This window comes from Gambusia affinis, linkage group LG03 (assembly GCF_019740435.1).
Source record: "Gambusia affinis linkage group LG03, SWU_Gaff_1.0, whole genome shotgun sequence".
In the NCBI taxonomy this organism is placed as follows: domain Eukaryota; kingdom Metazoa; phylum Chordata; class Actinopteri; order Cyprinodontiformes; family Poeciliidae; genus Gambusia; species Gambusia affinis.
The window spans coordinates 18,008,703-18,025,665 of record NC_057870.1 but is presented as its reverse complement, the minus strand read 5'-3'; the positions used below and the strand labels follow the sequence as shown (position 1 = coordinate 18,025,665).

General features: G+C 39.2%; 1 protein-coding gene across 1 annotated transcript in view; it reads right to left on the bottom strand.

The window, feature by feature from the left end:
- The window catches only part of sh2b3 (SH2B adaptor protein 3), a 56,284-nt gene extending 39,667 nt beyond the window's left edge, over positions 1–16,617 (bottom strand). Inside the window, exon 1 of the mRNA XM_044110444.1 lies at positions 16,303–16,617. The gene's annotated coding sequence lies outside the window, so the exon portion shown is untranslated. The remainder of the gene's footprint in view (positions 1–16,302) is intronic.
- Positions 16,618–16,963: the final 346 nt, after the last annotated feature.

The window sequence follows — 16,963 nt, the reverse complement described above, 5'->3', positions numbered from 1 at the left end:
AGAACAAGAAACTGCAAAAGTTTTCAGGCCTCGTCTCACTTGGTCACAGTGCAACCACAAATTTTGATGAGTTTTATTGGGATTTCACAAAGCAAAAGCAGCTAGCAGCGGGAATTCATCAAATTGTTTATTGTTGTTGTGAAATATCTTCAATCATGATGAGAATTCAAATGTCATTGTGACAACGATTAATTCCTATTGATGACTTTCAAAAATGGCTTGATGGACAACTTTTTTAACGAGGTACTAATATTTCAGTGTACTTGTTTACTGCAGCAGAAAAAGTTTTAGACGATAAACCTGGACAAAACTACTCATTATTTGCATGAAAGACATTAACGGCTCTTTATTACTTGTTTATGTATCTCAAGTCATGCTGTTATCACATTTACTGACATAATCATGTACTAGACCTTTTTCTAATATTATGCAGCCCTACATGGCTTCCTGATTTTTATTTTACACATGAAAAACTAGAAAGTGTGTCCGTCAGTGAACAAACATCATTGTGAAAACCGAGGAAAACAGCAAGCAGGTCAAAGATAAAGTTGTGGGGAACTTTAAATCTTTAAAATAATATCACCATCTTTGAATATCAGTTCAGTGAATCATCCAATAATGAAAAACGTATGGCACAAGAAGCAAATCACGTGAGCATTTCCTGCTGTGACGGTCTACCCTGATCTCACAGAGCAACACTGAGTCGATCCAGTGTGGCACAGCTCCCAATCTACCAAGACATGGCCATAAACCTAAACAGACAGGCTGGGCAGGGAGAGCATTAATTAAAGCAGCAGCTCAGAACTAAGGTTGGACAATCTGTCAACAGGACAATTATTAGTCGTCCCTCCATAAATCTGGCCTTTATAGATGTTTAGCAAGAAGAAAAAAAAATCTCCAAGAATGTCATAAAAAGTTGAAATGCAAAAATCAATGTAGAGGTATACAGCATATATGCAGAAGAAGATGGCTAAATAGAAAACTAACAGTGCAAGGGAGCCAATATTCAGCTTTATCAACAAGCTAAATGTGGGAAAGAACCTGCTGTAGCATGCAAAATAAATTCAAACTGGGGGCAGAAGCTTCTCTTCCAGCAGGAAAATCGTGAATATACCGCCAGACACGAACATAAACATATATCAGCATGGCTCAGTCAAAGGTCTTAGAGTGCATTCACACCAGCCCTGTTTAGTCCACTTTAATCTGACTAAAACCTTTGTTTGAATAGAAAGTTTGTTTTGGGGAGGTGTGAATGCATAATCAAACTGTAATGTGGACCAAAAAACTAAACTCTGTTTTGCCTAAAAACCTAGGTCTTGGGTAGTTTGAAAGCCTGTGTGAACACCACGCAGAGAGTGGACTATAGCACCGGGCATTCTGGGTAAATGCAACCAAAACAAAGAGAAACCCTACAACCGCTAAAATCAGACAGTACTTCATTTTTCTATATATTTTGACCAGAAGGAAGTTGAGCTCGTCTTCTTTAGAGGTTTTTGTGTTGCTTCCTTCAGTGGTTCTAAGTGCAGCGTCCCCACAGGCTAGGGGGTGAACAGGCTCATCAGCTGAGAGCAAACTGCATCAGCTGAAACTGTTACCAGTGTTGAAATTTTAGTTCCCAATCAAACCAAGACTATGAAGTGTGAAAACACCCTTAAGCTAATTTGACACAAAGCTTACAAACGGCTGTTCACAATCCTGACTGAGTTTAAGCTACTTAGCAAAAAATAAAGAGCATGATTTTCAGTCTTTTCATGGGCAAAACTGCAACAAAAAGTTGCACCTGTATTAAATTAAGGAGGACGAGTATAAATGTGCACCACACTTTGACTTTTATTAGAAAAAATCTCTGAAATGATGTTTATGACATTAAAACATAGTCAGTAGAATCATAAACAGTTCAGTCAACCAAGCAAATGTGACTGACTGTTGTCCAGTAACTATAAATTTCCGGTTTTCCGAAGTTATTTCTTGTTTTTATTACTTTTTTAAAGATTTCTATACAGAAAGTAAAAATTAGTTTTTTCTTAACTAATTATTATGATGAAAGTGTAAAAAAAAGATCCTAATGTCCTCTGAACAGACATAAACCAAGCTTCAATCAAAGGCTTTCTTATTATTAAGCACCATTTTATTTTATGGCTTCATGACATAAAATATTGTAAAATTTTGGAGGCAATTTGATCCAAAAACACCCCAGTTCTCTGCTGTTACCTTCTTCCAGTGAACATCAAAACACACTTACAGCTAAACCGCTGTAGCACTGAAAAGGATTCATTCTGTGCCAAGAAGGTTTTATTAACACAGGAAGCATTCATGTGTGTGCAAGGTTTTGTGAGAGAAGGATGATGGGAGTTGGGGAGGTTAAAGACTTGGTCCAACATATCACAGAAACCCACAAGAAACAGGAGGGGAAGAAGTGAGAGGTGGTGGCGGGGGGTAGAGGGGAGTCGTTGTGGTCGAGACAAACATGGAGCAACTTGTCTCGTTATCTTGTGGCTGACGTTGGCAGATGAAAACTTGTTAAATCTTGGTACATAGTCTCTTAATAAAACCAGAAAGTTTTCCTGAAGCAGCGGCGGTGGATCTACCGACGGTCTGCATGCATCAATGAGGCTGAGCAAACGTGCCATCGTGAAACATTGCGTCACCACGGTTCCTGGATGTGTCCTGTCACAACAACCAATTCCCTTCCTGTAGTTTTCGGAGCATGCTCAGTGCGCGCTCGCCCCCCTCCAGCTGGCCTCTCCCCCCCACCGCGAGAGCCTGTTTCTATCTGCCTGGCCAGCCCAGCGATGACTCAGCATTGACCCACTACAGAACATACACACACACTCATGCACAGACACGCACTTCCTCTCGCCGTATCCCTCGGGCCCGTCTCTGTTCCCAGGGTTTTCCTTTTTCTTTTCATCCTCTCGCCTCTCTCTGGCATGAGGATCGCCAGATGTGATCGGATCCTCGCTTCCCTTTATTTTTACCTCAACTGAGGGCCACAGGGAGAACAAAAAGAGGCTAAAACGGCTTTGTTGTTCTTTCTCAGCTGTTATCCTGGAACTCTAACCCTAAGTTGATGCTTGGTTGCCGCATTGTGGTTCTGTGCAACAACGTTCAGCTGGAGATCAAACGACATTGGCAAGTCCAAACAAACTGGAAAACACTCCATCAGGACATGAGTCAGTGCTTCAGCATTCTTTCCTTTCTTTCACCCTCATCTTCCGCTCGTGTCTTTCATGCCGTTTAAAGTAATTTGACACCTCAAACACCATGAGGAGCCAATGAAACAATGGAGCAACTTATGGATAAGCTGCCAAACACTTAAATCTGCTGCAGTTCATCAGACAAGAAGAGATTAATGTAGCCTGACCAATTCACCTCTCATTTCATAACAAACTATGTCCATTTTGTCCCTTCCAACTCTCATTTTCTGTCCATGATCTAATGGACATAAACAATCAGATCATGTCTCTTTGTAGTTAAGTGTTTTTATGAATTATGGGGATAAATGGTAATAAATATGCGCAAATCTAATTTAGATTTTACCTAATAACATCTAAAAACTTTGTGTTAACCCTGTTTCGATTGATTGCAGCTCTAAATCTTATTTGTGACTTGAATGCTATAAAACGATAAATTACAACTCCAGATCAAACCCAAATAAATCCAAGTGAAATTCGTTTGAAGTTTCAGAAGACACAGAGAAGCTGCAGGTTAGTTACTGAGGTCAGAACCAAAGAAACTCAAAAGAACTGGTAAGAAAAAAAAGCAGCCAAAGGTGCAAAATGAGCATGAGAGAGAAGAAGAGTCCTAAAAGTGAGATTCGCCTCAAAATGATAGCTGAAAAATAATTTTTATGTGTGCACCATTGCAACTCCAACATGCTTCTTGGAGGAAATCCATGCATTCAGATTCTGTAGGCAAACAAATTGAAATTTTGTTGCCATTGATGTCATCAGAATTGAGGTGGATTGTAGGAACTGAGATGCTAAACCTCACAATCAGCGGAGACGACATTGAAATATATCTTGCTGCATTTCTCAAAAATAATTTGGAAGACAATTAAAAACAATATTCTTATAAAAAGCAACACTAAATTGGAACTGGTAGTGCAGCAATTATGTCACCATGATGATAATTAGGAATATTTCGCCAAATAATTTACAAGAATATTAACTTTTTTACATTTTGGGTAAATATTTAAAAGCCTTTTAATGCCAAACATGAAAATCTGATGCTTTTGTTTTAGTAGAGGATCACCAGGACCTGAGCCTAACATCTAGCAACATGAGCTGCTGCTGAAGTGCATCCAGTGCAAACTCAGACAGAAGAATTGAGCAAATAAAACCCAGGAAATTTCACGTATTTCACCAGAAAAGGCAATAAATTAAAATCCACAAAGACTGACGCTTATACAACACGGAGATGATTATCAGTGCAACTGGTGGAAGCCCAACTGCAGGGAGGTCCTATTTATATCTGCAGAGCCCGGTATCAGTTCTCACACACCACTGTGTGCTCCCTGTCGCCCTCGGTTGGGAACTGCTTGTTTGATGCACACACACTCATGTGGTCTCTGAGCTTTTGGGTCAAGTATTCATAGCAGACGACTGAGAGCGCCGACTGCATGCTGAGCGTCATGCAAAAACTGCCTGAGATGCAGCTTGCTTCTCATACGTGCAAGACGCCGACTATGAAATAGAATGGCAAGAATTTAATTATTGTTTTGGCAAAAGCGTATTTCTGTATATCTACAAAATCTTCTTTAATGACAATCAAGTCACTGCAGGACTCCAGAGGACTTTGTCTAAAAATAACACGCAACCAATCAGTATTGGATTAATAAATGCTTTGATTATTCTCCCTCTATTTCAGCAAAAATGTTTAATATTTCATGTTGCTTATATTGTATTAAATTCTACGGTCTGCAGATGTTACCATCTGCCAGATTTTATCGCAGTGAGACAAGCAGCCTGTACCAGGTTGGGTCTCTTCAGGAGCACACAAAATATTCACAATTACATGATTTTTCTTGCGCATGGTCAACTGGACGATATTAAGCAGGGTTCCTACTTTTCCATTTACTTTACTGTGCTCTGCTCATTCTAACACTTCACTGGTGGGCTCTGACTATCTGTGTGCTTTACAAATCGTGAAACAACACAACGGTTATGTTGGTGTTCTGAATTGGGATAAAAAGGCTTTTTCAGCTTTTCATCTCATCAGATCTACACCAAGTAGGGGGAGATTATCTTTGATTTATTAAATCATAAAAAAAAACAATCACAGATTGGCCTGACCAGGTACACAAAATTCCAAAAATTGTGGGACATAAACCCAGGTTGAACCAAGTCTGGAAACGTTAGCCTTTTATCTTTTTAAACAATTCTTATCCCGATTCCTGATGGTTCAAGACTACATAAGAACCAGAGAAACAAAATAATACTTTTGATATTTGACATAATTAACAAAAAGATTTTATGCAAAACCCAACTCTGAACAACCTTGAGGAACTGCTTCACATATTTGTTGTAACAAGATCTTTAGATATGAGATTCAGACTTTCTCCAGCGAGTCAGCAAATAATCTCCTTACTAGTTAATTCTTGTTTTATAGCTGATAATCTGAGTTTCTCTACAGAAACAGCTATGAGTTCATTTAACTGATTTGGTCATATTTTCATCAATGAGAGAACTGCTTGTTGACCTGGATTAATGTCTCAACAAGTCTTGTGCACTTCTCCTTTTTCAGCGTTTTAGATTCGAGTACTTTTCAAATTTTTATTAGCAACTGAATGTATGAAGACAAAGATGTTCCAGATATTTAGCCAAGAACAACAGGAGATTTTATTCAAATCCTGTTTTACAATTATGAAAGTTCACTGGATAGACGGATAATTTACAGGCAACATTTTCTACTTTTGCTGTTTTTTAGCAACCCTAAGAGTAAAGATAAACTATTTTCTGCTACAAATACGTACACAAACAACAAACCTCAAGTATTTCTCAACTTTACTAATCAGTTTAATAATTTCTTTTCCACTTTCAAGAGAAAAACGAATCCAAAAGACCCGGTTTGCATCTCGACAAGTTTGTTCCCGTACTCCGTGCACAGTTTGGTGGTTTACTCCTGCCAAAATGGGATGTGCTGCTAATTGAGATTACTCATTAGGTAAAATGTAATTTACAACAAGCCACTTCCGTCTGACCTTTTTATAGCTCTGGCCTTGTTGCAGAGATCGGCCGGATTCAATCTGTTGCATGTGACTCAATTAATCTGCATGGCATCAAGGCCCGGTTAGACATCAAAAGCTCCAGATTTTGCTGTAAAAACCGGCCGAGGGGGGAAAAAAATTTATTAATAAAATGCACCAACATGTGCACCACAGACCCCAGAAGAAAAAAAAAAATGGAAATTTTTATTAGCGCCTCTGAATTTTCAGTCTGTGAATCACTGAATGAATCAGACTGGTGGATAGATTTACAGAGGAAGAAGAGAGTCAGTGATTTTGTCAGAGTGGGAGCTGTTCAAAGAAAGAGGCTGGAAGGAGAGAGAGATATCAAGCATGGAAAGGAAGAGGAGGAGACAGAGAGACAAAAAATTACAAGGATAGCTAGAAATAATGAGAGGGCAGGCAGGAAGCGAGAATAACAGGCAGGCGAGGAGGCGAGAGGAGAAGAGATGGGGCCAAGTTTGCGGGTAAAGGTCCAGGTGGCATAGCAAGAGAGGAACAGAGACGAAAGGATCTCGACTCCGCTCTGCCTGGGCAGCAATCACAGAAACAGGAAGCCCTGCCCTGCCCTGGCAAGCAGCAACCAGCGCACACAGGCAGAGGCAGTGTGTGCACACACACACTCGCACAAAGGCACACCAGACCACGGCGTCACGTCAAGACCCGGGGAGATGATTCAAGAGCTGCTGAAGGAAGACCTTTTGTGCTGAGCTCTACAACAACAAGCACCGCTCGTAAAAACGTCTCCTGTTGCATTTGTTCACTGTGATAATAAAGACAACGTGGAAGGATTATTTTACGAAAACATCAAATCGACCGCTTCCTCCTCCAAAGGTCAGGAAAACATCTTGGATGAAAACCCAGAAAAAACCCAATGAGATTCATGAATATTTAGAACATTTTTTGGTTTTTTGGGGGGGTTTTTTTAAAGCAAACACAGATGGACCAGTTGTTTCATGCTCCATCTAAAGCCGACGCCTGCAAAAAACGGAAACTCATTCAAAATAACACAGCAAAGCAAGTCTATCGCTCTGTTTTCATGCAAAAAGCCAAACCTGATCAGCTCATTTCACACCTATGAAGCTAATGAGTACTGAGTGAAGCTAACTGTTGCTAAAGTTACACACTAGAGGCAGAGATGCTCTTGAAGATTTTCAATAAAGTTGCACTATATTCAAAAAACATGAAATTTCCATTCTGTATTTCTGAAATCATCACGACATTCTCACAAATCTCCTTGAGTTTTAGTGTCCTGGTCACAACATGTGGGTGATTTGGAGCATCATTTTGTGGTACTTGTATAACAAAAAAGCTTATAAATGACAAAAAAAAATAAAATAATCTATTACCGGTACTTATTTTTTTCATTAACTGTATGGATTTGAGTGCATGGCACAGCAATAAAACACAAATTCTGTACTTGAAAAACATTCAAATTTGAAATATGGGATTCCACTTACTTAAAAAAACAAGATGCCACTTACTTAAAAAAATAAGTGTAATTTATTCAAAATGTTTTGAAATTTACTGGTATTCATTGACAGTTTTGTGGAACAAACAGTGGAGAAAAATAATGATTATATGTTAGTTCTTATGATAAATGTACATTCATCCATGAATACATCCTGTAAAACAGACTTTATGAATTACAATTAAAACGGAAAACATTGAGCACCTCAGGCCAAATCAGTTCAGTTGAGGACTTTTGCATGCTTCCCCTTAGCAAAAATAATTTTTTGGAAAATTTGAAGATGAAATAGGCACCAGAACCCATTTTTGCTGATTCTTTGATGGTCATTGGTGGAGATTTTTATATTTATTTTGTAATCTTAACAGTCCCCTTAGATTTAATTCCTGGTTGTAAAACTGTCCTTGAGTCAAACAAAACATAATTTCGTTCCATGTTCACTTTAAGTGGATGTTGGAATGACAATAAAAGTCAAAGTTACTTTGCAAATCTGCCAATCCAAAACCCTGGAGATTATTGCAAACAATGTTAAAACATGACAAAGTTATCAGAGCTCAAAATGGTTGACTTCATGTTGAGGTAAAGAATTGGATTGAAGAGGTTTTTTTTCTTTGGTTTTAGGATGATGATTCTTTTCCTTCTCTTAGGAAAAGAAATTAAAAATCACCAAAATTTCAGGATGAATGCACCGAGTCACAGGCGAGGTCCTCCAGTTCAGTCCTACTGTCTACGTATCCCTTCTGCAACACACCTGAATCAAATGGCCAACTTCCCTCATCAGCGGTCATTCATTGAGCTGCAAAGCCATGGTAACCAACCATTTATCTGATTCAGGCAGGAGAGTCATGACAAAAAATTTTCCAGATTGGGAAATCGTCCTAGCAGTTACAGCGATGCACAATAATATTGTTTTGACTTCATTTTCAAGGAACATAATGGCATAATAATGCAAGTACATTATTAAATAATGCAAGGATCAATAAACTTTAATTCCTAATGAACCTTTAACACTGGCACTGGGAGATATTTTATATATCTTTCACTCTTTTTCTATATACATAAAAACAAAACACCTAAAATAAAAAAGATGCTGAAGTCTCTGAACAAAACTGCCTTTCAAAAAAGGGTCTTGTTGAGACCAATTTGCTAAAAAAAAGAGACAGACATGAGGAAAAGCAATCTTCCAAATGGAAATTATTGAGCTTGTTTTAATTTATTATGCAATTAATTGATTTATTGATTACTGTGACAGGCTTAGATTCAGGTGTTTTGGGGAAGCGTGGTAATTCTCCACAACTTGAGCTTAATTAAGCCACTAACTGCACCAGTATTGAATTATGACATTTAATAGTTTAGAGGCTCAAAAATATAAATATTTAATTATTATCACTTAGTTTTTTATTATCATTTATTTAGCAACATTTATTTAAAATAAAAATAAAAAAATTACCCGAAGCTTGAATATAACCAGTCTAAAAACGACTTTAAACTATTAAGTAACTAATAAACATTGGAGAAACAATAGGGTCCTATCAGGTTGTCCTCACAATCCAGGATTCTTTGAATCTTTTCTCAGAAGAAAAATGCCAGGAATCCTCTCCACAACAGCCACTATTCAGCATTGTTTAGTCAGGCTGAGTAGCCGGGTCTCACTGGTAGCCAACACACCAGTTAACACGAACTGACATGAGGTGACCTTTCTCCTCGTCCCTTTCACTTCATGTTTTATACTTGAGTGGAAAATGCCGCTGTGCAACAAACAAAAGTGGAACAACCTGACATTAGCTGCACGCGGCTAAGTGTTTTCTTTTACAAATCGTTGGCTGATTGATTGATTGGCTGCATGAAAGTGGAGGGCGACGGATAAAAGACCTGCAGTTGTTGCAGGCTCGGGATGGGGCGCTGACGCTCCGGGTTCCTGTTTGCGTGAAGTGAGATGTGAAAGAGCTTTGATGGCAAACAGAGCAGAAAGCGAGACACGCGCACCTTACATAATTGAAGAACATATTGTAAGGGAGGAAGCGGCGCTGAAACATGAGATAACTCTGGGCCTGAGTTCCCACAACCCGAGGAAGGCATCAGCTGATTAAGGCCGCAACGAGAGCTTCTGCCAGTTTCGCATTGAAAGCTTGCAGTTGATGCATTTGATCTTAAAGAGACGTTTGTGAAAACCCACTTCTATAACCTAATGAGATAATATACTTCTAACACCTTGTTGAGAAAGAAATCCCCTCCGAAAGCTTCAGTCCTTTGTTTTGCACTCACAGCAGGGGCCTTCAACACCACACCAAAGAGTAGAAAACCCACTCTACTTTAACTCAACCCCTGATAGTCTGGTGGGCTCAGTTGGATTGGGGACCAAAGTAGGAACATTTGTTACATTTTCAGTTGGTGTGGTTCGCTTTCACACTGCACTGTCAAATGATCCAAAATGTTCCTCCCCTCGCCTGTGGTGGCGCTGCACCAAGAACGACTGGAGGAAATTACATAAAAACCTCTGAGGAAGACACAGAGTGCAACTTCCTTCTTCACAAAATGCAATAAAAAATGGAGTACTCTCATTTTAGCAATTGTAGGATTTCTTCTGCTAGCGCCAGACTTGTGTGTTTGTTTCGGTGGTATTTACCCAGAATGCCCTGTTTCAACTCCTGCCTTCGGAGTCGAGCCAGACTTCAATTGCCCATTCACACCTCCTCGAATGAAACAGACTTTGTAGGGAAACAGACTAGAGTTTGCCTACTACACAGCGCTGGTGTAAATAGCCAATTTGACCACTTTTCTATATTTTACACATAATATAAAGTAAGAAAATATGATTAAATGAATAAAATATGTAATATCTACCAGCAGTATGCCACTTAATATGTGTTAACAGAAAAAGATTGGAGCATTTTTTTAACAATTTATCTCCCTGATGCTTGTAAATAATGAAAACTAACCAGCAGTTTTAGCACATACGTACAAAATAAAAGTAGGAAGCAGAGAAATGGCAACACATTGGTAAGTAACGAGGGGTACGAATCGCAGAACGGCCAAATAAACCCCCGAGTCTTTGTGCTTCACCTCTTGTTTATTGTTGCATGTATAGACAAAATACTGCCAAGTACACAGGGCTTTTGTTTTGGCTAAAATATTCTCTTGCTCTCCACTGCATTCCCACAGCAATAACACAATGCTGCTATTCTTAAGACACACAGAAATAAAGTCAGGGCCACTTTCTGGCCGTTTCCTGTGGCGTGGGAAAAAGACGGAGGCGAAACTGCTTAGAAAGGTAGCAGCAAAGCTAGGGAGCTGGTTCTGTGATAATAAATTATTTATAATACACTGCATGCCATGTCATATCATGCAGAGAGAGATGTTGACATGTGTAGGATGCCCTAAAGTCACATAATGACATGGAAAAGCTGAATTGATAGAGCTTTTAGATAAGAGGAGGTGAAAAAAATACCTCTGGCCCTCAGAGCTGTCAAAGTACAGTAACTCATGGTAATATGTGGTTTATTATTTAGCAATATAAAAGTGACAGGGAAAAATTTGTTTTAAGAAATCTCAGCAAAATTCATATTATGACTAAATGCCAGGAAAGTTGCTATTTATTACCTGTTTCTGCTCATATTTCTAAACTACATCTCTCAGGATGAGTAAAAGAAGCTAAGCTAGTTCACTGATCACATGGTGTTAACTGCAATTCTCCTAATTTAAATACCAAAAAAGGGGATATAGTGGCAATGATTGGGTTTTTCATTCATGACCTTCACATATCAGAGTGGCATCTTCACTTCCTGTTTTGAAGTATCTTTAAAAACACCCATGTGTTCCCAGCAGCCTTCAGCTGCAGTATCATTAGAGACGAACACAATCAAATCCTGCAAAGTAGCGCAAAGGTTGCTGAATGAAAATGGTTTCATGGTTTCTGCTTTTGCAACTTTGTCATTCCCACCTCCAATGCAAACTTCTGCATGCCCTTGGATTCACTGGAACGTTTTTTGGTGCATTTTAAGCATTTTTCTCTGCGACTCAAACTCACCTCAACCCCTTACTGGAAATCATTGAACCCCAGGCTACGTTTCTGAGAAACCAACAACAACAACTCATCATTCATGACTCGGTTGAGTCAAATCAGACAATTTCAGCCAATTCAAATATTTGAGCACAACAAGCATCTCCGTCATGACTTTATGAATGAGTCACCCTCCCGCTGCACCCCTGCTTGTAATGTGCTTCTGATTCATTGTGACTTGTGAAATTCATGGTAAGACTCAAAATCTTCAACGCTGTCTTGTGTGTGTGTGTGTGTGTTTGTGTGCGTGTGTGTGTGTGTGTGTGTGCGTAAGCGTGACTTTGTGTGAAGGGATTTGCTTGAGAGATAATTGACTCCTTCAGTCACTCTGATCTGCTGTGAATCATCTGCAGCCATCTGACTTCCTGGAAGGCTATTTCAGGAGTTATAAACTTTTCCACATTGGGACTAATGAGGAGCCACTCCGAGTTTTACTGTTCGCTCTTACAAAATACCCAATAACCCAAGATTTCTGCATCGGTAGCATATTCTGCATTTGAGCAGATACTAACATGATGCAAACGGGGTATTTTCGCGTGAGAATGAGATCCTACTTTCACTTCAGCTGAGGCTCGACTCCCATTTCTGCTAAATACACACACCACAGTAGGTATTCGGTGTGTGTAAGCACCAATGAGACAATTGTTTTCACTGTCGTCACTTTTCCGTTTATCCGATTTCGGGTTTTGCTAATAAAACAGAAACTACACAGTTTTGGGATTTTCACCCAACAATCTTGTTTGAAAAGTGACTGAAACCTTGAACTGATGATCAAACTAACTTATTAAAAGTCATAAGACTGTTTCAGCCTGGGGACTGGACAGATCTGTAGAAGCACACAGCTTTCTCTTCACAAGTCTGATTGCACAACCTGAGGAAGAAACCTGCAGTCTACAGGCACATTCATATTTTTTTAGCAGCATCCTTGCAGTGCTGCAGATAAATCGAACCTATAATCAACATTCTTCCAACAAAAAAAAAAAAGAAAAAAGAAGACAGATTTGCTCTGAAGTAAACACGAGCAAGTACAGCGACTTTAAACAACGCTTATTGTAAAGCACACTCAGGGACACTGCAGGCCTTAAAAGCTGATATTTATGGCATTAACAGCAAAGTAAGCCAGATACTATAAATACACACTTACTACAAAAAAAAAAAAAGCATTTTGTCACCAGACAGAAAAAGCCACATTTTCACTTCGTTGCATGCATCTGGGTTTTATTTTATATTTTCTCTTCTGGCAGAATCTGACCCGTATTTGCCTGCCAGGTTATCCTCAGAATTAGCTCCAATCCTTCTCATTTCACTCTTTTCGCGCTCACATCCCCTCCCTGCGAGGCCACAGTGGGTCAGGTCTTTCTCGTGCTCTCACCAGTGGATTTCTTAGAACACCCTGAGGGAAACGGAAGAGCTGATGTCTGCGATAACATCTCAGCTAGAGACATGGAACCATGACATTGCCTGATCTGCAGCTGATACTCGGGGTTACAGCGTGTGACATTTTCTAGTTTGTGTTTCTGCAATGCCTGTTTTGCATGACTACAAGCAGGGAGACCAAGCTGCAGGAGGAGAGAATTGACAAAAATAAAATAAAAATAAAAATTGCTGAATTTCCAAGAAGAAGTTGGTTTTTTTTTTCCTTTCAAGGAGATTTATTTTCAGTGCACACTCAGGCCAACCAAATAATCTTGTCAATTTGCAGAAAACCTTGTTATAACCCCACTGATCAAGTGTCATGCCACCATCTGGGGGAGAATCCCAGGATATTCATAGCAGGAAAAATGTACAACAGAGTTAATCTAATGTGCCACAAGATTCAGGGAAGAAAATTCAACTTCATCAAATTGTAGAGATTCAGTTGGGTTTTACTGTACGGTTGGCATGAGGATAAACTCGGCAAATTTCAAGAGAACACTTAAAGAGCAACAAAAACAATTATTTTATGACCAGAAGTCCAAAGTAAGAGTCTGAACGCTTGAAAAAAAAAAATTACAGAGGTTTTGTCTAGGCCTGTCTTTTTCCAAAGAGCAATCTGCAGGCGAGTAAAACCCTGGAAAGCATGTTAGCAGACGTTGCTTCCTCACCCTGGGGCACGTCTGTCTCTCTTTTGTGTTCAGTGACTCAAGGTGGGACATCGATTGCATCTAAATGACTAAATCTAGCAGGAACTTAAACCTCAGTTGGGTTCTGATATTACTACAAACTCGAAATGCGTTTCAAAACATATGGATCGGTTCAAATCTAGTAAGAAAGTCAATATGACACGACAGAACGCTAGTTTTACACTGTGTTTGATGTGTAGGTTACAGCCAGTCTTACTGTTTCTAAGCAACTGACAAGATAATTGTTTAATATTAAAATCTGACTAGAATGAAGTGTTTTTCAGGGAATACTTGCATCATGTGATGCTCACCTTAAACCAGCAGGAACGAGAACAAGGCGAGCTGCGTTATGAATATTTAGACATTTTTACTTTCTTTTTGAGAGAACACGCTTTTCCTACAACTATTCACGACAGACTTTTAAAACACCAGCTTGTGGCCATTTTGCAGGAGGAAGAGGTAACAGATGCAACATGCATACGTGCGTTCACAGTCTTCACAGCAAAAAAAAAAAACAAAAAAAAACTCTAAGCTGCAGAAATCATTTTGCAGCAAAAAGTATTGATAGAAACGTATCAACAATCTAGCTTGATCTCGTTTCAGGAAAACGTTTTGCACATCAGTTTATGCATGTCGGCAATTAAGAATTTCAGGTATTTCCACCAAATTTTAAGAATCAACTTATTCGTAATATCTAATGCATCTAGTGCTACCACTGTTTAAAGTGGTGCTTGCATGCAACTGGATAAAATTTGAAAGCCTGACTTTTGATTAGACATGGGCATGTGTGAGATTCTCTCAGGGTGTTAACATTAATGGTGCTTCACAGCATTCAACAAACAAACTAAGCAACATATATGAGCCAACTAAAACAGAAAAACAATTATTCTGACTTAAAATAATAGACTATACTGACTACTATAGTGATAATGATGTCTAGAGGACTTATTTATTGATTTGGAGAAAATGTTTAGAATAGGAATGCACCACCGGGTTTCCCCCAGTGCATTATAAGCCTGGCGGGCCACCAGGCTTTACTTGTGCCCCCACCCAGGCTTAGTATTGCTCATCTATTTAAGTTTTTTTTTTTAAATGTTTGCATTTTTTAAGTCTATAGTTGGTGTTCAGATATTAATCTTCCAATAACACATAATTGTCAAGTGATATTTTCCAAATTCCTGCAAACTTTAGACATTTTTTAGCTCAAAAACACGGCGGGCAGGTGGATGAATGACTGCCGAGCGACCCAACCACCACCAGACTAAACATGATTCTGGGTCAAAACCTTGCACCAATATGAAAATTTGGACTGATACCAACATCCAATACTAATATTGCATTTGTGGCCCTATACAATGCATTACTGTCACTGTCTCATGACCAAACATAAACAGCAAAAAGCAGCTAACAAGCAGTGAGCAGCAAACGATCAGGAAGGGGCATAGGCTCCACACTAGGCTCCACACAGCTAAACAAAACTGCCAGTCTGTCTTATTAAAAGTAAACTTAAAATTACTTTAGTAACAATTTTGCAGTAAGCTTTCGATCCTGCAAGCAGCACAGAAAAGATGTGTCTCAGTAAAGATGCGCAATTGTTAATTTAGACTCTTTAAAGCCGAGAATTGGACTTTGAGTTAAAGAGGTCATAAAACATAACAGTGAGCCTACCAGAAACAAGAAAACAAATGGCCTGACCTAAATCTGAACCTTGGAATAGGTCAGTGAAAATGCCAGGAGTCTAAAACTGAACGTGCTCATGACAAATATAGGCAAACTGAGCCAGGAGACACACATGGACACAAACAGCACTGCTTTGGTTGGCCGGACACTCAGCAGCTGCTCATAAAACTAAATATCTGCTTCCTCAAATGATCCCGCAAGAACAAAAAAAAAAAAAATCTAATTGCATCCATTTTAATATACAAATAATGATAGGAACACATAGGTGGACATGCACGATGCGTGACATGACCTTAGAGTTGCGTCATCACCATGGTGACCGGAGACAGTTCTGTGCCAAATTTTAGTAAAAATAAAAATAAAACACCGACAGGCAGCACATGTTTCCAAAGTAGAGAGATTAGCTACTAGTTGACGGATTTTTTTGTTTTTTTCCAGACAGACTAACGATGCAATGAAAGACCATGAGTTTTAACATGATGTCTATCTTAGGTATATACACATTTATATATACTTATTTTTAACTTATGTGCAAAAACATCTGCGTAACACCAGTGACGTGCAGAGGGAGACCCTTTAAACTCCACGCCACCACATTTCTGTTCTGTTTGCTCAGAAAAGAAGTAAAATGTTTTTCAACTTCGCCACTTCAACAACCGCAGCTGGTTATGTTGGACTTCAGAAACCTGAAAAGTTCGTCATGTAGCAGCAGTTTTAGGAGAGAAAAGGTGGGTACAGGTCGAAAAGGTCTGCGATGCGTACTCACGTTCTCCGTTATCTCGGACGGGCACCCACCGCAGCACGACGACTAACCACCAAGTTGGACTTCGCATAACGGAAATGTGCAGAGAGGCATCTAAAGTAGCATCTAAGCGCCGAGCAGGAGCAGAACAACGTGGACTTCAGAGGGAAAGGTTCGCGTGGAAAAGCCCCTCGCTTTCTCTCTCATTGTGTCTGCATGCGACTGGCCTTCCACGACAAAAAAGAGGAAAAGAAAACTTTCAGCAACGAACTTGATGTTCATTTCCGCCGTGTAAAAAAAAAATGCCGCGGTCCAAGCGAGTGTGAAGCAGCTGTCAAGATGGACGGCGTACAGCCTATTACTTCCGGTTGCTGTACTTTCAAAATAAACAAATAATTTTTTTGGTAGCTGAAAAAAATAATAATTCTGACTTTAACCTCTGATTTCTAGCCTCTTCTATCTGAATTGTCACATTAATCTCAGAATTCTTAATTTAATCTCTGATTTTCTGTTTTAGTTTAATTTTAAAATTCAGATTTTTTTTCCCCCTCAGAATTCTTATAAAATGATAAAAATTCTGACTATTTCTCAAAATATTTATGTTAATCTCAGAAGTTTTTTTTAGGATTCTGACGTTAATGCAAATGGCCTCATGGGAGCAACCAGTTTCAGTGACAGAGATGTT